General features: G+C 47.5%; 1 protein-coding gene across 1 annotated transcript in view; it reads left to right on the forward strand.

Moving 5' to 3' along the window:
* Positions 1 to 7240: 7240 nt before the first annotated feature.
* The window catches only part of Rph (Rabphilin), a 219934-nt gene continuing 201097 nt past the window's right edge, over positions 7241 to 26077 (forward strand). Inside the window, exon 1 of the mRNA XM_075889095.1 lies at positions 7241 to 7487. The gene's annotated coding sequence lies outside the window, so the exon portion shown is untranslated. The remainder of the gene's footprint in view (positions 7488 to 26077) is intronic.

A 26077-nucleotide genomic window follows, 5' to 3' on the forward strand; every position in this document is an offset into this window, starting at 1 on the left:
GTGGCAGCTTGGGCTAGTTGGTATGGCATGACGATAGTTATAGCGCGAGAACAAAACGACGACACAGAGACAAGAAGGACACGAAGCCTGACGAAGTGAGGCAGTTATTGCTAAGGGCGGAGCTTGTCTTTTTGCAGCGCTGTATGTGGTGCTACGAACTGACACTGCGACTAAATGGAGACGGTGTCCTCTTGCTCTTCGAACAAGTCTCCGGAGGGTTTCTGGCCAGCTGACAGCCATGTATTTTCCTTCCTAGCCGGGAAGTGAGCAGTCATGCGGTCCGATGCCGCAATATGTGTTCCACGAGACGACCGAAATGACTTCCGGTCACAACATCTTCTCTGAAGATGAGACAGCGGCGTCGGAACAGATGGCGAACCGCCCCGCTAATTGAGCGGTGAGGTACTTGACGGCTGTGAACTTTTTTGATGCAGCCGGCTGTCTAAGCGTGAGACCCACCAACCAGCAGCCTTCCACGTCGACGGGGGAGAACCATAGTTACACAAGTGCACAATACGGTGGTCACGCCACAGTCCAGGACATTGACCGGGACGGGCGTGGGCTGCACCCTCGAAAGTGCTGTGTGTCCTGTGATTGTACAGCGCCTATCGGAGTCATTTCCCCACCTATGGATCTGGGGAAAAGAGGCTCTTCACAACCAGCCCCTGCGGGCTCATTCGGGACAAGATATGCCGTGATGTATCTTGTATCACAAGATGTTCGTCGTGTAACAAAATGCTCGCCATGTAAGTACTGTAATTAAACCTCCATAAGAAGTTTTTATTCAGTCTCTTCATGATGCCTCGGCATCTTATTCCCAGATCGCTGGTGCCTGCAAAGGCCGGTCGCAACAATGACAAGGGCTAGACGAAATTAAAATTCGTTGGACCTATTTGCGCAAATACTCTCAGTGTGTATGTGCAACAGAACATTGGACAAGCCCCGCTATCCGCCACTGCAGCGCCCCCACAACGAAGAAACGAGCTCGCAGAAGGCAAATTAAGATTTTTAGACATACGTTATTGAGAACTACACCGATAAACCGCCGGCATTGACACGGTGATAAAAACCATAGGCCGCACATAACAGCTTTACTGGTGATCATGGGTGGGCGCAGGGTTCGCCTTCAGGGGGGCGAAGGTTCCTCGCAGCGACCTCTCCCCTTTCTATCTTGTCAATGTATGGGGCTTACTTTGTGCCCACTCTTCGCTACTCTTCCCCTCCCCCTTCCCGTGCACACGCGTATACTGGTGATATGGCAACGGTATTAGCTAGAGGAAGGTATATAACAGCTGCATATTGCCAGTACTTACCTACGGAGCAGAAAACTGGAGGCTTACAAACAGGTTTCAGCTTAAATTTAGGACGACGCAGTGAGCGATGGAAAGGAAAATGATAGATGTAACCTTAAAAGGACAAGAAGAGAGCGGAGTGGATCAGGGAACAAACCGGGGTGAAGGTTATCATAGTTGAAATCAAGAAGAAGAAATGGACATGGGCCGGGCATGTAGCACGTAGGCAGCATACCTGCTGGTCATTAAGGTAGACTGAATTCCCAGAGAGGGCGTACGCACAAAGGGGAGACAGAAAGTTAGGTGGGCAGATGAGATTAGGAAGTTTGCTGGCATAACGTGGCACCAGCAAGCACAGGACCGAGTTGACTGGCGGAACATGGGAGAGGTCTTTGTCCTGCAGTGGACGTGGTCAGGCGATGATGATGATCATTAGCTAGAGAGTTTTTAAGTACATGCCCCAAAGTTTGAGGCCTCAGAGCCTTTTGCATGGGCTCACTTTGGGTCAAGCAGTAGGTAAAAGTTTTTTTGAATGGGGTCTGTGGTGCTTTGGACGCTCCCCCTACACCTACTCTAGGTCATTCTTGTCTTGGCCGAGGACCATCACTTGAGTGGGTCCCATCATGTTTGTTTGGCGCAAAGCTTTTGGGTCAGGCTTGGAGGCTTCCGTTAAATTCAAGAAGTAGCATCCTCAGCAGAAAGACCAAACCCTTTTTGGGTATCACGCATGCGCAGTGGTCTCAATGCTATTTCTTTGGGATACCAAAACTATTCGGGCCAATATCCGAAAACTCCCTATTTTTCCAACGTTGTAACCAAGTTGGTATCGGCCGAAGCACGCGCTTTTTGCCACCATCATAGCCTATGTGCTTCTTTCTCACGCTGTGATGTGGCCACCGCCGCGTGGCACCAATGGCCGCATCTACCGCGAGGCTTACGACTTTTACTTGCGGTTAAAACCGAAAATAGGGACGCTAACATCTTATGGGCGTCCGTCCACACCATCTCACTCGCCGGCAATGAAAAGGCGTACGGGGCGTCTCGAGGGCTCACGGACCGAGCCGCCACCGTCAATACACCGCCACCTAGGTCACGACACCGGGCGGGAAGTGGGAGGATCACATCGGCAATGTCACACAGAATTACAGACAGGCCAGGTGCAAACTTCGGCCACAACGCACCGCGACACCGAGCTCAGCGATCTTGAATCTCAGTTACCCAGTGATCTATTCGTCAAAATGTAATTTTTGTGATGCCAGGGCAACCCTGGAACATATGCTATAGAAGTGTGATAGAGGTGGAGCTATACAGATGGGGACGCAGCCTCGAACCGAACGTGCAGGGAGACTGCACTGCCCAGCCATGCCATCGAGGACCAACTGTGGGCCGTCCAGCAGGCCGAGGCAGCCGCCAGAACTCAAAGGCTAGTGGCCGGCACCTGGGTGGGGTTATTCGCCCAAATCTTCGAATAACTCGTCAAACTACGTATCAAAACATATAAGTCGCTTCTTCTACGTGTTTTTGAACTGCCGTCAAAGCTGGCTTTTTTGCAAACTTATGTTTATTGTGGAGAAACTCGCTTTACGTGCACAATGCCCAAGGTTTGACAGACGATGGCTCCTTGTACAGACATTTTTCGCGAATACGCGGAGTACCCCAATACTCTGCCACTTGAATATTTATATGTCATTTTATTTAAGTTAGTAAAAAATAAACGAACCGAAAAAAAAAACACCGATGCACCGCAAAGTTTATGCAGTGAATGCAATACCAGCGCACTGTAATGCTAAACGAAGTCAGCCTAGCTTCTAAAGATAAAGCTGACGTCATGTTCTCTTGTATTTAGGAATAAAATTATAATTATTAATAAAGTGCACTAATCCAATATTTCCTCGTCTAGCGTCCATATGTCATCTTTTGTCACCACCCCGTGTTAATCATGTCAACCTAATTAAGAACCTCGTATTATTACTTAAAATATAGAAAGCTCACACACTTGCTGGCTCTGGCCTCACGTATCGTTTAATAATCCTCTACGCATTGTGTACATAAAGGAAAGCGACGGGTGGCATTCTTAGAACTTCAGGAACTGTCTCAGCAAGCTCACTCACAGAGAAGTACCGGTGGCCACACTACTGGCCGAAAACCTTAAGGCGCTTAAGGCGAAGCCATTAACGTTCTCATGAATTTAAACAAGCTTATTTCTTGACACGATGACGAGACTGTGCCGGACGTTGTCGCCGGAATTTCACCAAAGCCTTAAAGCTGTCCACGTGTTCCTGGCTTGTCGCAGGAAAGGATTATGTTTGTCAGCTCCGGCGTGGCTCCGGATTAGCGCATCAAGCTGAGGTCACTCCACCGCTGCTCGGTGGCTTCCGTTTTCGTACTAACAATGTTGGGTTTCCACGAAAAACGGCTCGTGGCGATGCGGTGCAGAACGGGCCGCATGTAACTAAATGTCATTCCAGTGCTGCGCAGTTGGCCCTGCGCAAGAAAACAAAGCGACGACGAGAGAGAGAGAGAAAGGAAGAAAGACAAAGGAAGAACTTGCAAGAAAAGAAAGCACAGAAAAGGTTGAAGGAGACAAAAAAGCAAGAGAAGGAAAGGAAGACAGAGAAAAAGAAAAGAAATAAAGAGATAAAAAAGAACGCGACAATGATAGACAAAAGGAAAGAGAAAAATACACGAACAAAGAAAGTCGAAAAAAAAGACAGTAAGAAAGAAAAAAATACGCAGAATGGACGAAGGTAACTAAGAGAGAAAGAAGGAAATAGAGGGAAAGTAGGCAAGAACTAGAGCAATAGGGAAAGAAGGAAATAAATAAGGGAAAAAAGGAGCTAACGTGGTTGCTTGGGCGAGTTGGTACGACATGATTCACATAAAAAAGGAGACACGGAAGAAAAGAAAGAGAGAAAAAATGAAAGAGGAGAATACATAGGGAAGGACTGTGAAAAAAAAAAACGAATACGGAGAAAACGACGGTAACAAAGGGAGACAGAGAGAAAGACAGGTGTTCAGAAGGTAATAAGACAAGAAAATATTACAAGAACGGTAGAGAGGAAGTGACGGAATGTCTAGTCCTTTTCTGTTCCCAGGGAAGCAGCAGCAGCACATGTTTGCCCCTCGGATTAGACGTGCCGACAAACAAACAATAGACGGGAGCGCAGCTGCGTAAGATGCGTTCAGTATTCTCTATTCTTCTCGCTGAAGACTGCCAGCCGTAAACAAGTCAGTGGATCTCAGTCGCTAGAAAGATGAAACAGAAAAGAAGAAGAAAAACGAAAGAACGTAATTTGCCGCCGACTATACGTGACGACGAAAATGGACGAAGGGGGAGTTTCTTTTCTCAGAAGATTCGGGCACAACGCGAAGCGTTGTGCACGGACTGCTGAATTCTCATGCCCATTTTTTGTTTTTTTTACTGTTCTTTTACATTGGGCTGAAAGCGATGTTATGACGTGAAATAAAACGTGCGCAGAACTGAAAAACACTTCCTTCCAAATTTCACAGGGGATTTAAGTCGAAAAATGTTCACAGAATTTCAGAGCAGGTTGTTGTGTTAGGGGCGCGGGCACACAATAAATCAAAACTTTTTCGAGCCGAGTGCCAGTTTTATGGGCTTAAAAGATATATTGTCGGAATTCCAAGCGTGCGAATAAACGAATGCAAACTCGATCACAGGACGACTCGCGCGTTAGTTGTCGCCTTGTAACTCAACTGAACTATTTAATAAACTTGACTTGACTTGACTTGACTTACAAGTTTCCGTTTTATAGTTATGACAAAACGTTCACGTTCGAGAAACGAAAATCGTTTTCCGTGTTTTGAAAATTGTCTGTAAAAGTAAAGAGAAAATGAATCGTGGTAGTCGCCAGAAGGGAAGCTTGAGTGCTTTCGATCGCTTGATTTATTGTTGTAATTTTGACGGCGCAGTTCGCAAAACTGACAGAAAATGAGCGGTCGCGTCGGAATAAAATTGGTTTTGCAAATGCGTCATAAAACGCTGTTTTAGATTCGTGACCTTTGATGTATATTTCTGGCCCGACACCGTGTTTAACCAGTCGAAAACCAATTGCGAGGCGGAATAAAATTGCAAGTCCGAGCACCACCAGACGTGCATACCGCGCGAAGAAACACATAGGGGGCTGTTCACAACGACAAACAGTGTTGTATATGTGTGCTTTCTCCCCTGCGTCGTGTCGTTCGTTCGTGCGCTGTTTATCAATTTCAACGACGTCCAAACTCGTCCAAGCGTACGCTTTCTCCCTAACTTAGGTTGGGTTTCTTTGCGATGCTTTGTTGCATGCGGCGAAGCCATCTTTGCAGTCTTGAGCGCATCATGTTACGGTGTTCAAACATTTGAAAAGACAATAAAAGGCAGGCTTTGTGGTGTTTTAAAGTTATTCGTTTAAGATGATAAATGTGCGTCAGCTTGTTGCCGTAGAGCGAACGGACAAGTATACACATCGTCACTGGTTTTTTACGCTGCCTCGATTGAGAGAAAGCGTCACACTAAGTGATCGTCCGAGAATACGGCTCCTGGTTCACCCCAATGCGCCTTTCCTTTGTGGTGAATCTCCAATGACTGTAGACTTGATGTGCTAAACCAAGCGTGCGCGTGATTACGTCCATCTCTGTCTTCCCTTCCGTCTCTTTTTTCACCCATTTATCTCTAGACAGTGCAGGGTAGCAAACCAGTCGTGTGTGCGATTGCCCTCCCTGCCTTTCCTTTCTTCCTTCTCTCTCCCTATCTACAATAGAAAAAAACAGGTATACCTAGGAAATGCGCAAGCACGTGATATTGAATTGGAAGAACTCTTTATTTTCGGTGCTTCCGTATATCTTTCCTTCAGACTGATCCCGCATGACATTCAGCGCAGAACATGATAGGCATAGCACCATGGAGAAGGTGGGCATACTGGGCCGAAAACCGTGCAAACAGCTCGCTTTCTGAACGTTTGTTTGCCGCTTTTTGATCGGCTGAACTTTTTGTTTTCTTTTCAAGATAATGGCAGCGCAAATCACTGGCTATTGGGATTGGGATACAGACCTGAGAGAAAAGGCGTGAAGGTGCGTAGAAAGACAATGCAATATCTCTCCCGCCACATGCACACACGCACACTCAAGGTGGCTTGTGTATGCGCGATCATTATGTGTGAAGGTGAAATAAACTTTATTTGGTCCTGGAGAATGTTACTAGACACCCCTGTATTGCCCTTTGTCGTCGTCTCCGGGCATTTCGTTCCCGCATGCCAAGCCTAGTGGTCTTTGCCAGTGAGATAGAGGTTCGCACGATCTCGGCACTGGTGCACTACAACTTTGCAACCATCTACCAAGCGCGCATCAGAAACAAGGAGAACGAAACAGAGACACTTTTCTAAAAAAAAAAAAAAACCGTCGCATTTGTTTCGTGTACGAATACTACGGACGCCTCGTACCTTTGCTATGAAGTATGAACCGCGAGGAGTTACAAACGTTTGCTTGTTTGCTCGCGTTTCGCAACTTGATGAAGAGATTGCACATTCGATCCACAATTTCCCACTGCATCTTACACGACGTCTACATACGCCAGCCCTTTAATACAGTGAAACGCCCAGCCGAGCCCCGCAATAAGTATCCGACGCCGGCGCGCTTTCGTGACTGAACGCAGCGCCAGGAGATGTCGTCAATGTCGCTGACGACGCCAGTTCAGCGACTGCTCTTCGGGATAAGATTCTCTCGCTGCTTCCGGCGTTGCGCGGTATGCTCAAACTCTCGAATATAAGACGCCGTAAAACACAGGGCGAAATCAATAAGAACACGCCGCGCGCTTTCTCTTGCGCACAGCTATAGCGTTGCGTACTGGCGGAGAAAGAAAAATGTCAGTGAAGAGAAAAGAGCGAAGAGGTATACGCCGCCGCCACCGCCTTCTCGCGGTCGTAGCCTTGAGTGCGTGCGTGTGTGCGTGTCGCTGCTGCGCTGGCTCTGGCGCTCGCAACAGTTGCTGGCGCGCGCCGGTCGAAGAACTTCCGCCGGGTGTTGCGCGCTGAGTCCCGCAATTCGGCAGCGGCGATGGCTGCTGCTTGTGTTGCTTCCACCGCCTGCCTCGGTAGCGTCGACGGATCCTGGGTGGCGCGACCCGCGGCGCGCTGATATGGTTTCGCCGAAGGCTCCCGAACGACACTGCGGTCGCCGTGCGAGGCTTTGGACGCAAGCGTAAGTGATCGTGGCTAACATATGCTGCGCGCTAGGAAACCGACACATATGGGCGCCGATGCAGTTATACCGCAACGCCTTTCGAACCACGCAACGCGTGCGCTTCGTGCTCGTAAAGGAAGCTTCGCGCGTCGAATGCGGGCCACGCGGATAGGGCGCGGTGATGTAGGCTCTGTCTTGTGGCATAGCAACGCTGAAAACGGGACGAACAGCAATCGTGACACAGTGCTGACTATCACAGCGCTGATTCGGCACTTGACGTTCAGATCTCGCACTGTTGATAGTCAACGCTGTGTCGTGTTTGCTCTTTGTCCAGTTTGTGCTGATCTGCCACAATGTTCACGCACCACTTAAGAACCCCTTAGGCTGTACTGTCGCGATACTGTCGATATATACCTTCGATCATCGGTAGTCCTGTTGGGTGACTCCGAATCGAGAAGTTGCACTCGATGTATACAGATAGTATTGACTGCTTGGTGATTTTGCATGTTAGGTGCCCAAAATAATTACCAACGGAGCTGTTGACGTACTTCAGATGGCACATAAATCGTTTGTAATGCGCGCCAAGCGAGTCACAGTATATACGACCTGTCGCGAAGCCGCGGGCTTTAACCGTGGGCGACGGAGGCGCGAGAACATTTGTCAATTGATCCGACTTGATGCGTAAGTCCCATAGTACAGCAGATAAATGCCGCATTCACGTTTGTTTATATTGAGTGCGTAAATGTTCTTCTATTTCTTTCTGTCCGGCTTTTTGGCACACTCAGAGGATATATGGGGGAGAAAATGGACCAACTAGGCATGTGTCGCGAGTTCCGCTGATAACGAAAAAAAAAAAAAATACGGGTGCGTCGTGACACATGTCCCTGACCTGCCGGCGATATTTTGCTTTACAAAGTGTAGGCCCGTGTGCTCAGATTTGGGTGCACGTTAAAGAACCCCAGGTGGTCAAAATTTCCGGAGCCCTCCACTACGGCGTCTCTCATAATCATATGGTGGTTTTGGGACGTTAAACCCCACAAATAAATCATGCTTTACAAAGTGTTTGCATCAACAACTGGTATGCTGCGAATATGCGTTCACTCGTCGACTTTTTTTTTTTTTTCACCTTTTGTTGAAGCAATGCGCTTTTCGTATATACCAACGCACAACGGATATATTGAGATGTGTCTGTTTTGACGAAATCGGATGACGTTATTCCCGTGTTTGACGTAAATGCGTTGCCTCCAAAGCGTTCGGCTGCTCACTGAAACGGCAGAAGGTGCCGGTACAAAGGTGCCCATAGTGTCCAACGCTGGATGTATGTAAAATAGTGACTGTAAATGCCGCAACTGAAGCGATGCGTAGAAGATTGAAATAGCGATAAAAGAACGCGCACTGCTCATATGTGTCGTCTACTTCTTTTATGTTTTGTCTGTTGTGTGATATATATTGTCTCTAGCATATCGGATCTAAACAAAATGCAGCTTAAATAAACCAATCTGCATTTTAATTTTTTTTTCTCTGGATCATTTTTTTTTCTTTCATCCTAAATGCATGTTCAGTTGTCTGCACAGTACTCTGAACTGGGCCTATAATTCATTGATATGTGGAATTTGACGTCTCAAAAATACCATATGATTATGAGAAACGTAGTGGAGGGCTCCGGACATTTCGACCACCTGGAGTTCTTTAACGTGCACCCAAATCTGAGCACACGGGTCTGCAGCATTTTCGCCTCCATCGAAAACGCAGCCGCCGCAGTCACGATTCGATCCCGCGTCCTGCGGGTCAGCAGCCGAGTACCTTAGCTATACACCACCGTAGAGGGGCAACTGTGTCTTCATTCGTGAATCCATTCCAACGTTCTGGCGTCTTTCCATTAGCTTTATTTTATGTATATATGCACTGAAGCTTCGCATGCGTCATACCAGCATGCCGAGGCCCACATTGATCGTTGACATAACAGGCGAACAAAAAAAAAATAAAAAAAAGAGTTACTAGAATTTTCAATAACTACTCACTACTACTCACGCGCTCATTAACAGATCAGCCAACAGACCATTCGCATGTTCGTTGTTTGTTCACAAAGTGTCACCTTTTCATTATTCAAGACGTGACAATTAAGCCTTTCGTAATGCGCTGTGAACATTCACTACGTTCATGTTGCCGCGCGCGCCTAGTATGGTAAGGTATGACGAACTTTAATCAGGTTCCGAAGACCAACTCTTAGGCTGACGCAAGCGACTCCCACGTCGGGACAGCAAGGTTAAACCTTACCACTGTATACTGCTAACGCGAGCGCCAGTGATAACGCTAAAATTTTCTGTCACTCATGGGAGGCAAGCCGACGCGTTCCACCGACGATCAGATTACCGACGGCGGCAGGCTGTGATTGCTGCTATAATAAGCATGTATACGACGCACACCGTGTACAGCTTCTCCTATTGGTGTCAAATGGTCAAACGAAACCCGAACATCGACAAGCATTAGCAATGGTAGAGTGGGCGCCGTCCAGTCACCACTGTGGGCATGCCAAACCCGAGTTGCTGCGCACGTGTCAATGGTGATGACTGGACGTTACGCACTATACCCTTTGTAATGCCTGCTGCTATTAGGGGTTTAATGAGAGGCCAATAATAATTTGAATTTTCAATCCAAGGGCACAAGTTAAGAGTTCCGTATTCACCACTCTTACAGGAGCATTATTCACCGTCAGAGCCGCGTGACAATATGGCTAGTCGCTACAGAGTGAAAATCTGATAAAGGTTATATATAGTACGCGCCACGTTCTATATGTGTTCACTTAATAGGCCGACCTTGGAATATCAGGTCAGGTTTATACACTTTATGCAAACGCAGCACTCACGTGACTACCAAGTCGACGTACATTTTCCAAAGCAAGCAACCAGAAAGTGTGAAAAATGGGCGTAATCGATGCCCGACTCAGTAGCAAAGATGCGGGTGACGTACGGAGTGGCAGTACTACTGTTCCGCTCATCACGCTATGCGGAGATGCACAATGCCCCCGCTGCGTGGAACGTAAGTTTGCCAAAATACATCATGCGGAGAAGCTTATAATTTGTTCTGCTCCTGCGTGTTATGTGTGGCGCACAGTGACACTGTCCCACATAACGCATAACGCGGAGAAGCATCACACGATGCCGCATGAGCTGCAGCCAATGAACATTTGTGTTTAGCAACGTTGAAATAGGTTCCTTCGCGGTATTTCAATAAAGTCCACTTCATTGCCCGGTCTTTCGTCTTTCGCACTGTTTCCCTCCAATATGTCTTACCGAAATGCCCGAGCAACCACTTTATATAGCTAGCTCTGCAGTTTCGTGACTTTCTTTTCAATGTTCGTAAAAAAAAGTACTGGAAATAATAATAAAAATTGGAAGACGTCCTTTTTTCTCGCTTCACTGGCCTGCTTCCCCGCAATATAAACCTGTGAGTTTTAGAAATGCGTTCAAAAACTAACTTCCACAGTCGTATTTTCCAATTTCACGTGAAAACGCCACCGCGCAGACCGCCATGAAAATGCATTATAAAACATGGAAGAAAAAAAACTTATAAAAAACTTACGCAGAACCATGTCGACGAGATTCCGCTGTATAGGAGATACTTTAGTAGGCCTTCACCGATGTACTCCGTACTTTCAGCCTATCGCTAGAACCTTCAACAAAAATAACACTACCTTATATGTATGAACTTCAGCACGGACATGCCTATTGGCCGCTCTTGGTGGCTTTGTTCACCCAGTTTTGTTTGCGTTTTCTTGTTTTTTTCTTTTATGAACCTTTGTAAACTTGTGACGTGTTTTTGTTAACGATCCATATGTCCTTACACGCTCGAAATTGCGGTGTGATTATAGATGAGGCCATATCGGGCACATGGAATAACTCTCACCACCTGGCGTAGCAGAATCAAAGTACACCAATGTTCTAGCATATCACCATATATGTATAAGTGCAGCTTCGTTGACCGGATATTGAATCTGCGTATTTCGGCTTGGCAGCTCAACAGAACAGCAGCTAAACTGCCATGTTAGACATGTGGTTGTTCGTGTAATGTATGTGTATGTATACGTACATCGAAAAATGAGTACGTCGACAAATTTCTTTCTGTTACTGTGTACCAGCACAGCCGGTGCTGACGTAGATAGGCCCGTATGCGTTCTCATATGCGGGTAATTATCAGACAGCTATACCCTTCTGGAGGCTATGAAATGAGAGAGAGATTCAGAAAACGCATGAAGAAGCAAATAAAGCCCAAAGTAAGTTAGGCAAGAGTGAGCACGCCTCGCTGATGAGTGTCGGGATCTGCGCGAAAATCGATTTCACGCGTCTGCTGTGGCAAAACTACCATCACTGAACGTTACACCTTTTTTTCTTTCGCCCTTTCAACAACGCCGTTGTAACTGCTAGCAGTAACAACTGACATTGTTTGAGCTGAATTGTATGTACGCACATAACCTACGGAATACCCTGAGAAACATGGAAAGACAGGTAAGGTTATCTGCCTTAGGGGCCATATGTCAATCAATCAATCAATCAATCAATCAATCAATCAATCAATCAATCAATCAATCAATCAATCAATCAATCAATCAATCAATAAATAAATCAATCAATCAATCAATTTTTAAATCATGAGGACGCGCAAAAAGAACTGAAAATGTTCAGAGCCCTTCACTACTGTGAACATGGAAACTAGAAAACCTGCGGCTATATAGTTGGTCTGGTACGTATTGCTGTAGTAAATTTATATATATGACTTCTGCTAAGCGAATAAAGAGAGACGGACTCAAAGATTCAGGAATTTCGCTTACGCGTGAAGCGTCTCATCAACGGAGGCCAACGGGGATCTCAATATGAAATATGCATAAAAAACACCACTGCTTAGAAAGCACAAAAATGGTACGACATTCGTGTCTCGCGCATGTGGTCTTAACTTCCGAGACAAACTTATTTGTTTCCGTCATCCCACATGTAAGCAAAATCATAAACGTTTATATGTACTTTTACGCCGTATGCCAATTTATCTTCAACTCAAAAACGTTGGCTTAGGCGAGTTGATCGGTCGGCCGTGAATATCTCTTCTATAAGCGTCTTTGATTCGTGGACGTGATCCACCAGAACCAGCTTGCTAGCAAAAACAAAAAAACTAAAAAAAATTGTATATCGGACAGCTTGGCAGCCGCGTAATATATATATATATATATATATATATATATATATATTGAGATATGGCCCTTCGATGAAGCGGGGGAGAGGCAAACACTTCACGAAGAAGCACGCTACGAGCAGACACATTCATACAGAGAATGGGAAAATTCGGAAGTAACAGAAAAGTCGCCCGTATTTCTTAGCGTGACCTACAGAATACAAGGCTGGCAGTGTTCGCTCCGCTGCCTTCCTATACCGTTGGCGTTATACGCCTCTCACCTTTAACTCCAGGGGTCGTTTAGCGATCATCACCGTCTTCTGAAGCCTCTTGGAGCTGACATTGAAGTTTATGCCCCTCAGGTTCGGGTTATTGTATATCTGCCCGAGTGTGTATTAGCGTACTCCGCCTACCATCTGACAACGGTGAAAGGTGGGCAGCTCTCTCCTTGATTGGCGTATATTTCCTACCACCACCAAATCTTGCTATTGTTGTTTACATATAGCGTTGGCTAAACGGCTACCAACATTGGCTATAGCGTCGGCTCAATATTGACAAGTGTTGTCGCACTCGGGCTAAGGGGTATAGTAAACGTTGGCTAATAGCAGATGTATTTTTCTACTAGTTAAGGCAATCCATCGTTGTAAAAGCAAGAGTAGCTCAATTCAAACCAACTCCAACGATGAGCTCACGTGTAGACAGCCGCACCGACGACCGGCTCTGCCTGAAATTAAAGAAAGAAAGAAAGAAAGAGAAAAAGAAAGAAAGAAAGAAAGAAAGAAAGAAAGAAAGAAAGAAAGAAAGAAAGAAAGAAAGAAAGAAAGAAAGAAAGAAAGAAAGAAAGAGCGGCGGTGCACCGGAGAGGCGCTCGACCTGAACTTTTTTGCCGGGGACTCCTACTTGGCGCTCATCGCCACGCTCCCCGTCGATTTACTGCCGCTCGTCTGGTTCGCCACGCGTACACCAACAAACCTCCGCTTCATTCGATGCAAGTGCTGCGGATTGCTTATCTTGCGCTCCCAATTTCCTTCGCCACAATCACGGAACCGTACTAAACGGAGGGTTCTCGCCTGACGAGGTGTCTGTCGGAGCACGCTCTGAAACGAGGCATTTAAGTGAAATCGTGAAACGTACGGGGCAGCTGGCACGACGCCCCGTGCTAGCGCCCCCGTGACCTTAAGAGCAACCGACAGGTGGGCCGGCCAGAATTGAATCTAACAGGTCCTGCTCCACGTCCCCTCACCCTCGTAACCTGGAAAGAAGAGAAGGAAAGCGTAAGAAAATAAAAAGAAGAGAGGGGAGTGAGAGAGAAGAGAGCTACAGGAGCAGCTGTGCGAGCTCGCGGTGCAGCTGTGCCCGGTGACACAGAGAGCAATCTGCTTTCGTACTTCTTATCTTGATTTGTTCCCGATGTCCCCGGCTGACGGTCGACGGCAACTGAAGCGGCGGGCCCACGCGGTGGTGAACTCGCTCGGTGACATGACTCGTTGACTCCGCCTACGCTGACGTTGAGGTTTGTTGAACGTTTTCCCTGCAGCGCTTCGTTCGCATGCGGCTTGGTTTGTGTAATTTTTTTTTGTGGATTTATAATTGGCCGTGTATAACGCCGGAGAGTCTTTGGAGCACGCTGGTGCGGGAGGCGTGACGTCATATACTATTCCGTTATGCGCACGTGGTACGGGAATGATAGGAGCGAAATAAAAAAAAAAGAAAGTCCAGGAAAGCTTGCCCAACCGATGAAACGAGGCAAGCGAAGTCTTGCTTTTGCGTGCCGTCTTTCTTTCTTTCTTTCTTTCTTTCTTTCTTTCTTTCTTTCTTTCTTTCTTTCTTTCTTTCTTTCTTTCTTTCTTTCTTTCTTTCTTTCTTTCTTTCTTTCTTTCTTTGGCGTTGCGCAGCACTCTCTCCAACTGTTTCCTTCCCCCATGTCAGGAATCAGACCTTCAACTGCGCGCTTAGCGGAGCAGCACTTCAGTTGCAGCGGGTGACCACATCTGTGATGCGCGTTCATATCCAGGCGGCTGTGAAACGCGGCAACGTGAAATGACAGGTCAGACGATGCAGGTTGTTTCCAGGTTGCTTCTTGGCCATTGGTAGGCTTTAGCAAGGCGATGCTCTGTTGTTTCTGCGTTGAGAATCAACGCAGAGAGGGTCGCGTTAAACCGCCTACAGGTGCGACACGGATCTCCAAACTATAAAGTCAAAAACTCGAGTTTAAACTATATAAGCGTTCGCACCTCTTATAGATCTATGGGCATGCCACCGTTGGCGTAGGCCTTTCATCGATTCAGGGTCTTCTGGAAGCAGCCGTTGCCTTTCCCGTTCCCTGGTATTCTATTGTTGTACCTATTAGGGGTCTTTGGTTCGCCGCACTCGCTTCATAGCCATTTGTTGGACTAACAGTGGCCTTTTGTTGCCTACGTTGTCAATAGGGAGTAGTGGGAGCTACCCGATTTCTGCGGCACATACCTATTCATGATGATGATAGTTTTCTTAAAGGCCGAACAGACAAATCAATGCTGCCTTAAAGAGGTTCGAACTTAAAATACGGAATCGTAAAACCCATCTAAGAAACTGCATTGTATCTTTTTAAGTTATGCGGAAGGGTATACCGGCACCGATAAAAAAAATGAAAAAACTGCTCACGTGAAGAGCAGGTGGTAATTTACAGACGCTGAACTCTCGTATATAGAGCACGGATAAGAGGATAAAGTAGGTCGCGAGAATCTTTTAGTGACGAGGACGTACAATGATTTCCCGCCCATTCTTCTGAAAAGTTACCGCGCCCCAAAGAACGGCTTTAAAGGTTCGGAAACTACGAAAGGCCTGTGTATTTCCCCGAGAGCCGACGAGCAAATGGATTCTCGAAAAAAAAAATTGCCCGCAGCTTCCCTCGGGGGAGCACTGAGGAGGATGCGGAGCATATAATTGGTTAACGGGGTGTTAAAGTGCGACTTACTTGGGTCGATGGCTAAATTGGTTAACGTGGTTGTGAAATGGGGTGTTAAATTGCGACTTACTTGGGTCGATGGCTAAATTGGTTAACGTGGTTGTAGGAGGGGGTGTTAAATGAGTGAACACGTACACACGTATGCGAAAGGGCGGCGCTGGTCGAAGGGACGTCGATCATTGTGTTTGTGGATTCGTTGGAATTCATTTCACCGCGACCTTGGACGTCGACGCGCCGTACAAACCAACCGACGAGCGGCAACTGAGCGAGCGAGCGCCGACCTTGAGTATATATACAGCGCGACGGCGCATGCACTGTCAGCTGTCGAATGTTCGAGAAGGGGGAGAAGCGCAACGGCGCATGCGCGCGCGTCAGCTGCCGATGTTCTCGAAGCGCGACGGCGCATGCGCGCGCGTCAACTGCCGATGTTCTCGAAGCGTGACGGCGCATGCGCGCTACATTATACAGCTAGCGAATGTTCGTGCAGAGGAGAAGCGCACGCGGTGTGTAGAGGAGGAAGGGTGCACAGATGGTGGAGGAGTGAAGCGCGCGCGGTGTGTAGAGGAGGAAGGGATGCACAGATGGTGGAAGAAGGAGGAGGAAGCTTGCGGACGGCGCCGCACTACAAGCCTCGAGTATTAGATGCTCCGCATCTAAAAGCAGCGTCAGAAAAGAGGGGAGTGAGAGAGAACAGAGGGGAGTGAGAAGAAACTACGCTAGAGCTCAATACAAATCACGAACCGCTTTTGTGTCTCATTTCGTGTTCGTCATTTTTTCTCTCATTGAGAGTGCCACCACTGTATTGGTGATAAGGCAACGAACTTCAAGCCACCAATACCTCCAGAATCCGGATCAAGTCCATCGTCCTCTGGTTAAGTTTCTTCCTTCCTTCCTTCCTTCCTTCCTTCCTTCCTTCCTTCCTTCCTTCCTTCCTTCCTTCCTTCCTTCCTTCCTTTCCTTCTTTCTTTCTTTCTTTCTTTCTTTCTCAGCGAAGCGTGGGCGATGACGACGACGATAGTGATGATGATGACCTATAGGTATGGATCACATGACACCCTCTCTAGAGGATTGGCCAAGAAACGAATAGCTTTCATGAATCTCCGTCAACATAAACGCCCAGACAGGGCACGTATGTAGCACATGTATGCGTATAATAATGTTAAACGCTAAATCATTTCTATACCGACTCAACAAGACTCTCTGTCCTCCTCCCAGTTTAGATGATCATCACCAGAAGGAAGCAAATGAATAAAAATGTTCTTGGTGCTGCTTAATTGGACCTCCCCCATTTCTTTGCGAAGGCGACGTATATCTTACTCCCTCGGCCACACCCATATGCTTGTATAAAGTGAATATATTATCAACCGCACGAATGCGCGCTCGTGATGCAAAATAAATAAATAAATTAAAAAGTAAAAAGCGAGACCTTTCTAAAGAAGATCACGTTCAGTTTCATAGCTGTTAAATGAAAGACCTAGCTACGAAAAATTTGGTGCCAAACACGGTCGCAGGATGCGCATTCCATTGGATGCGTGCTCCAGACTCTGGCGTCAGCAGAAATGTGTTACAGAAATTGGGCCGTTTCCCGCAACTCAGCATTGTTGTACTAGCAGTAAAAAGAAAAAAAAGTGACTAAGTCAATCAGTAAGTAAATAATCAAACAAATAAATAAATGAACACAAGCCACATTTTCACCACGAGGACAAAGCTATGAAAGGGACAGCGACAAAATGTAATACTATACAAAGTGAGGCTGGAAGCTAACTCTTTTGATCCTGATGTGAGGTGAAGCGATGCGCTGCATAGGTTAGCAGAAAACGAACGACACAAGAACACGAAACGGACAGGGACCTTTTACGTTCTTCTCGGTTCATCTATGCAGCGCGCTGTTTCACTTCGCGATGTCATAGCCCCGGTAGAAGCACTGCTAACCAATATCACGTGACCCTACATAACACTGGTATAAGAGAATACGGCCGCTCCACGTGGACATGCTCTTTCCGCACAGCCCCTGCTAACCAATATCACGTAACCCTACATAACACTGGTATAAGAGAATACGGCCGCTCCACGTGCACATGCTCTTTCCGCACAGCCACTTCGCGTTGAGAGCGCAGCACTTAGAAGGGTATACGAGCTAACCGCCGATCACTAACGAGGTAGTGCGCGTTCCGGCGATCGGGACCACGCCCTCCGAATAAGTTGCTGCTCGAGCGAGAACCGCCGCTCCTCGAGTCCCTCAAAATGCTCGGTAAAGACGGGTGGGGCATTTTCCTCGCTGCCGAGCCACGGCCGGACTAGAGGAGTGGCACGCGCGCTCGCGCGAGCCGCTCCTTTAGCCCGGCCGTGGCTGAGCATTCGACAGGTCTAACACGTGGGGAGAAGGGCGGCGCGGAGAGGGGTGTTATGGGATGCGCCATCCGAGCGAAGGAGATGGGGTGGCTCATTTGATTCCTGCTTCAGTTGTGTTCACCGCCCCCACTCGCGCGCGTTTGCCCGTGGGTAGAACATAGGGTGCGCGGGGGTTTGTTGTAAACGTGTTCTTTATAAAGAACATAACGGCGACACCGACGGCAAAAATCCGTCGAGAGCGTTCATATATTTGCTATCGAAATAAAGAAACTGATAAAAGGGATTAACACCACGGCTTTTCAGCTTCACTGAATAACCATCTGGACGAATTCGTGCACGAGTATATCCCTGTCTGCGTCCTCGATCGCGCCTCGTGCTTTGGAGCGTCCTATTATTTATTTGAACAATCTTGCTCCACGTACGCTTTACGGCTCTTTTGTCAATTTTAATTTGCTAAATGAAAAAGAAAGAAAAAAATGGCACTACAGGGAGCACCGCAGAAGAGATATTTTACTGCCGGTAGTGAAAGGTCTTCTCTTACACCAATGTCGGTTCAGGTTAAGTTGCCCGTTTAGGTTTTTTAAGCGCGTCGCTCGGGCTCTTATGGGCGAGGTTTTAGAGCCACGCTTTTATATACCTACTCACAGTAAAACTACCAAAAGCCAGAACACGGCTCGGGAAGTTCATCAAGACAAAAGCTCTTTTTTTGGTCGGACAGCGACGGAGAATAGAGCAAGGCCTTTTCCCCATTCAAACGACGTCGTAAAAACGCTTTTACAGCCACCGTTTGCGCGAGCGAGTTAAGAGATCTCTCATACACAGCGATCACAGACAATGACTTCCTTTCCCTCTTTTTGTTTACGATTGTGGTTTCGTCCTTGTTCCTCTTCGTCGCCAGTTCGGCTGTCGTCTGCACAAATTACTCCAATCTGTTGTGCACCCGCACAGAAGGAAAGGCAGAATAAAAATGACTGTCATCTGCATAAACCGTCTTGATTGTCGTCCGCGCGAATGACTTAGCTGGCGTCTGCATAAAATGGACGCGTTTAGCTATATAGGCCTACTATGCAAAGAGGCCCGGGGAAAAGCAGGAATCGGGTATGCGGTGGGCGCCTCTATGCGGCAGATTGCTGTACTATAGGGATGCTGAAAGTGCTTTAGAACGTGTTTGTGGAAACCACGTATACACGATATTTCATTTGTCTCGAGATGGGACGGCATGTATATGACTCGTAGATCGGCTTCGAATGTATTTAAGGTGTCAATAGATTTCACTGCGCCGAATCGTCGACGTCAATTGGCCAAACGTAATTCACGACTTTCAGTGCTGTAGATGAAGACGCTGTAATACAGCTGCGCTATGTATGAAATAAAGACAAAGGCGAGCTTAACGTCACAGTGCTATAGTGCTGTCGCGTTCTCTGCTTCAATGTGTATATTCAAAGCATTATCCGAAATATTGCTGTTAGCATTACAGTAGTAAAGTAAGGCACGCGCATTCAGCGTGTGCCATTGTTAGAATGCGGAGCTGGACTCTGCCAGTGGCCACTGTCATTGGATAGCAACAACCGTACCACTATGCAGTAGCGATAACTTCTAGTGGGCTGGCGACCCATCTTGCTGGCTGAAGTTTCGAGCAAGAGGTGTGACATGGTCGTTGAAATTTGCATACGTGCGCCAGCCAATCACGTTCACTGGTTCCCATGACTTCCAGCCATTTTACCTGAATGAGATGGCTAACTCTGTTATCTACTCACCTTCATGTAGCTGGTCTTAGGATGGAAACCTGAGCGTGCCGGCAAGTTTTATGGGAGACTCGCCAAAAGTGATACCATTAAACAGACAGCACAATCTTCGAGTTAGGCCGAGCTTTGTATACAATAAGAGGAAGAAGAACACTAAAAGCTTGGAGCGGACTTCATCTGGCAGGGCTCTCGTTCAGAAGTGCAGGGCACGTCCACCGCTGAGTGAATTCAGTGCAGCCTATAGCTGCACTGAATTCTTAAGTTATCACCGAGTACAGTGACGGAAGAAGCTGCGTTATCTAATGGTCGACTAACGACTCCTGTTCAAAATGGCGTCATCCCCCTCCTCCCCCTATCCCGGCGGAAGACAAGCTCGCCGCACCAGTAACTAGCTGGACCCGCTGATGTATATAAGTCGGCCGAAAAAATCGATGCGGAGTCACCCCAAAAATAGATTTCTATCGTGCTCGCCCAACACCGGCTTTCATTCAGTGCTCGAGTTGGAGGGGAGTGGGGGGGAAGTGGTGAAAAGGGGCGGGGCTCTTCTCCCCTTGTGCAAACAGCCGCTTTCAATTAGGGACGGCGAAGCGCCGAGATGATGGTGCGTCTGGCGCGAGTGCTCCAGAGAGGGGAAAGCTTTCGGGTGAGTGCGCGCGCTTGGACTTCGCGGAGTTATCGATGACATCGCAGCCTCTCTCGAGCGACGAATAGGAGGGACAACTCTATCGAGACCTTATAGAGTAGACGTCAGCGCCGTGCGACAACCTCGTATGCCGATTGAGAGACGTAATTGGTGATACTTTACATCTGTTCCCGCGCTCTGCTTCTCACATTCATGTGTATGTACAGGGTGATAACCTAAGAATTCAGTACAGACTTCATCCGCAAAGCCGCTGTGCAGCTGCTTTTTTTTTTTTTTTTGCGGAAATGAGCCCTCACCGCTGGAGTTCGCTTGATGCTTCTGAAGGGACGATAGATAGATAGATAGATAGATAGATAGATAGATAGATAGATAGATAGATAGATAGATAGATAGATAGATAGATAGACAGACAGACAGACAGACAGACAGACAGACAGATAGACAGATAGATAGATAGATAGATAGATAAATAGATAGATAGATAGATAGATATATAGATAGATAGATAGATAGATAGATAGATAGATAGATAGATAGATAGATAGATAGTAACAATTGAAGTCAACCGGAAAGAGAAAGTAAAAAAAATTGGCAGATCCCACGTACAGTGGGAATCGATGATATGCGAAGCACGAATGAGAAATGTTGATATGGCACTTTAAAATAAGCACGACGTTACGAGGTGTAGGTAAATGATGCCGTACATTACTTCCGTATCAGGATTATCATGTTTGTATGGGTCGTTTACCTTCGTCATTTATTCACGTCACGTGATACCAACTTTAGTATATGTGGAGCTAGTGAAACGGCCGCGAGCATGAGCGTGGTATTTTTTCATGTTCTCACATGACACGCGTGTGCGGAATGTCATGTTTGCGCAAGTCATATACTTTCGTCATCCATTGACGTCACGTAACACCAAATTTAACATATGTGAAGCTAGCGAAACGGCGCGACCGCATCATGAGTGTGGCATGTAGTCATGTTGTTACATGACACGCATGTCGTGATTATCATGTTTTGATGTGTCATTTACTTATGTAATTTATCCACGTCCCGTAATACCAAATTTGGCATGAGTGAAGCTAGCGAAACGGCCGCCAGCACATCATGAGTGTGGCGTGTAGTCAGGTTGTTACATGACACGCATCTCATGATTATCATGTTTGCACCAGTCACATACCTTCGTCATCCATTCACGTCGCGTAATACCAAATTTGGTATATGTGACGCTAGCGAAACGGCCGCGAGCGCATCATGAGCGTGGCATGTAGTCATGTTGTTACATGACACGCATGTCATGATTTTCATGTTAGGGTCTGTCGCTTGTGTTCGCCATGCAATCATGTCATACCATACCAGCTTTGCAACATGCCACGTGAACGAAACCACCGCAAGAGCTGCAGGACCATGAAATGTAAATCATGACGTTCATGATTTGAAGTTTGATTCGTGTTTGAAGTTTTGGCTGTTCGCATTTGTAGCAACGCAACGTTCGTTACACAATATTGCCATGGAAAACGCCAGCGCCTGAATGCTACGTAGCCCACCCTGTGTGCGCTGCATGAGTTACGGAGGAAGAAAGCGATGTTGGAGGCCAGTGGCTCGTGATACAGAAACAAAGCCGACAGACTCATCACTCGCTATCTTTCGTCCTCATTAAAACGCGTTAATTGAGTAGTCGGGAGCTGTAGGGGGCTGCGCATCTACAATTCCGAACTTCAGGAGGCTATTCTGAGGTGGGCTGAGGCGGTAGAGGAGGCCTACTGCGAGTACGATCCCTCGCCTTCTCGCAACCTTTTTCCCTTAAGATGGGAAAAATAAAGTTGTTTCTTTTTCGTCCTGATTTACTGAATCGGTTACGCCGCCAACGCTAACGACGCCGCCGCTGTACGCATGAACGGGTGCAAGGGAAGCCCTGCATTATAGTGCGCGGCAGGTGTGCAATCGCCGAAGCAGTCGTCAAGTGCAGCGTCCGTCACCAACGCGGGAGGTACTGGGTTCGATTAGCGGCGGCGTGCTATAATACGCCTCCCGGGGCCGCAGTATTGTGGATACCCGTGTCTCTAGAAAGTGGCCTACCTTTCCTTTACGTCCTTTCACTCCCATCTCCCTTGCCCCAACGACGCTGAGCCGTGTATCTTTGCGGGTTGCAGATATACGAGTCACCGTAAACGGCTCGTCCCCTTGATTCAATAACTTTTGTACATACATCTATAATATCCGCAAACCACTATTACTGGATATGCGATCGGTCGTTATAACTATATATACCTTAGGCCACAGTGTGCCGTTTACGGATCAATATTCTTCTCTTTTTAGAATCTGTCACTTACGAGTGGAGCGACAAGGATTCGTCGCGAGGTTCAGTTGTTTTCTCTCTCCTTTCTTACCAGCGAATGTATATAAAGCTGCACAAGGTAAAGGGGTGTTGGAGTGCTGAAAGGGGTTCAGGATGAGAAGAGGGTACGAAGCTACGTTCCTGCGGCGGCGCACGTCATGAGCTTGAACACTTTGTTTTCTCTTCTCTTTTTTGTTTGTCGAAAACGCGGCTCACTTGCAGGGCAATCTCGAGTGCGCTGGTGTAGTTCTATATTGCGCGTAATTCTCGCACTCGGAAGCGCAGCGCGGTATGGTCGCGTAAACTATACCGCTATCGAAGCTCAAATCAGCCAGCGGCTGTGAACATTGGGTTTACGGCACGGCCATTTCGGAATGGTGCCATCATTTGTCGAGAGAAGAGCGATCGATCTCTTGTCACCGAAGGGTACACCGGCACACTCGGGCAAGCACACAGGCAGAAACGCGACAACACGTGAACGACGCGCTTTTTGAATGCGCGCGCACGCGCAACAAACACGCAGGCCTTTCCACTTTAAATTGCGAGCGGAACGCGAAAACTTGATTCCGTTTCAGCGTGCTCCAAAAGATGCTCATTCTGTTTTCTCTCATCGCTTTGAAGTGCTGCCGGAAAGACCACAACAGCTGTCGCTGACATGGTTTTGACATGACTTTTTTTTTTTCACCACTATTTTTTTTTTTTTGCGCAGATGGCTGCTCGCTCGTACAGCTTGCGCCCGGATTAGTGACGTCAAAAGTTCCGGGAACGGGCTTTCTGAAAACATAAACTTCAACTCTAATCCACAGTAATCCCATACAGTGGGCTTCATTACGAATTGAAAGCTTGACTTCGTAGCACGCGCTGCGACGACGGTAAGTCGTTCAGCATGTCAGAACATGGCGTCAGATCACTATGTTTCATTCCGTATCGAGTTTAATTTCCTGCAACAACAGGCGGCGCCCGCGCCAATTCGCTTCGTAATCTGATAAAGCTCACGAAAGGTCGGAGGGCGTCCTGAATACAGGCGCAGAGCGAACCCATAGAAACGAACTCATCGACGAGTTGTTTTAATGTTAGACTCTCGACGCATAAAGGAATCGTGACAGTCAGATATTGAATCAGTGAGGAACTCGAACGGAGTTCGTAGTGAATGTACGGGGTGCCATAATCTAGCTTCCCTGCTTGCGTGTGTGTGTGCACGTATATGTCAACGGGAGAGCTGTAGACTTTAGCGCACGAGCTTCAATGCATGCATTTACATGGTTGAAATTCGTTTTGTCCTCGCTTTTTCTATGGAAAATACAGGTAAGGTTGATCCAATGTATTGTTAGAGTTGTCAGTGCTTGTTTTCGGTGTGACGTTCGGCGCTTACGCGCAAGTAGTAATGACTTTTATGGTGTAACGTCCCAAAACAACCATAAATGCGTGATGAGTGGGCTGAGAGAACAGTGCGTTGAGTAGCGCGGTACTAGGGGAGGGGATGCTGACGCCGGATATCATGCTTAATTAGTTCCTCGCTCGTGCGACCTATATGCTGTCGATCTGTATGTGGGGATGCTGCACCCTGTATCTTGCTCGCCTGCTCATTCATTCATTCATTCATTCATTCATTCATTCATTCATTCATTCATTCATTCATTCATTCATTCATTCATTCATTCATTCAAAGAGATTATTGCGAGTTCCTATATTGGTTCGACGTTCAAACAATAAAACGTGACATACTGATCAATCAATAAATATTTAACCACGCTTCTGCAGCCTTCATAAAGCGTCCGTCCGCCCGCCCGCCCATCCATCCATCCATCCATCCATCCATCCATCCATCCATCCATCCATCCATCCATCCATCCATCCACCCATCCGTCCGTCCGTCCGTCCGTCCGTCCGTCCGTCCGTCCGTCCGTCCGTCCGTCCGTCCATCCATCCATCCATCCATCCATCCATCCATCCATCCATCCATCCATCTGTCCGTCCGTCCGTCCGTCCATCCATCCATCCATCCATCCATCCATCCATACATCCATCCATCCATCCATCCATCCATCCATCCATCCATCCATCCATCCATCCATCCATCCATCCATCCATAAATAAATAAATAAATGAATAAATAAATAAATCAATAAATCAATAAATAAATAAATCAGCTGAGTACCTTAGCCACTAGACCAACACGGTGGAGCTTCCCTACTCAGGTCATTCTGTGTTCTTGAATACTAATCATTAGCGACGCGTGCATTTGTGCTTTTTAGGGGCGAAGCTCCTTATAGCAGCACCCGTTCGTCCCTCGTGGCCGTAGCAGAAGACAGGCGCGGGCTCGGACGCTTGAGAGGCAACACGGCTCCCGACCTGGTGTATTCTACGTAGATATAGCAGGGCGTTCGCCCACGGGATTTTACACGGCCTCTGTAGTTCACCGGGAAAAGCATGTCAATGGGCTCTCGTTCCGAGCACAAAATCCAGAGCGCGCTGAGGAAGTCGCGATAGCGCTTGCTGCTGCGGACCCCAACTCGAAAGTTATCATCACGGACTCCAGGAAAGCATGTGCTCATTACTTGGTAGGAGAGATATCCCCCCTAGCCAGCCAAATTCTAAAACGGGCTCTCGCTGATCCAGCCCCGAAACGCATCGTATGGGCTCCTGGCCATCAGAGCTTACGAGGTAATGAGGCCGCTGACGCGGCCGCCCGAGCGCTTACCCACCGGGCTCCTCATCTTGGCTCTTATGACTCGGAGGCCAATACACCGCTGCTGCGGTTCAAAGAAATTCTGACCTATTATCGCGACACTCACCGCCTTTACCCGGCTCCTGCAAAGGGGCTGAGTAAGGCGGAAGAGCGAACTCTAAGGCGCCTGCAGACAGGTACTCTACTCTGTCCTGCAATCCTAAAACATTTCGATGCGAACACAGATGGGCGGTGCCCACACTGTGGGGAGACGTGTGATATCTTCCACATGGTATGGGCATGTCCGAAAAATCCCCACCTACCCCCTTCCTCTACCCTTTCCCGAGAGGCATGGGAGACTGCCCTCCTCAACTGCTCATCACTAGAGTCTCAACGGGCTCTGGTGAGACGGGCGCGAGTAGGGGCCTCGTCATGCGGTGTCCCGGACTAAGGACGCCGACCATGTAGCGGGGTCATGCTTTGGCCCCGTACCTCTCTCTTTTATAATAAATGTTTTTCATCATCATCGTGGCCGTAGTAGTAGTGTGTAACAAGTATCACATTTTGACCTCCAAGGTGGTGCCGGTGAGAGATTTCTTCTGTGCGTTGTTGAACCATAAAAGATAGTGCTCAATGTACATGCCAATGGCTGCTAAGGGGGAATGAGATTGATTGATTGATATGTGGGGTTTAACGTCCCAAAACCACTATATGATTATGAGAGACGCCGTAGTGGAGGGCTCCGGAAA

This window comes from Rhipicephalus microplus, chromosome 3 (genome assembly GCF_043290135.1).
Source record: "Rhipicephalus microplus isolate Deutch F79 chromosome 3, USDA_Rmic, whole genome shotgun sequence".
NCBI lineage: Eukaryota > Metazoa > Arthropoda > Arachnida > Ixodida > Ixodidae > Rhipicephalus > Rhipicephalus microplus.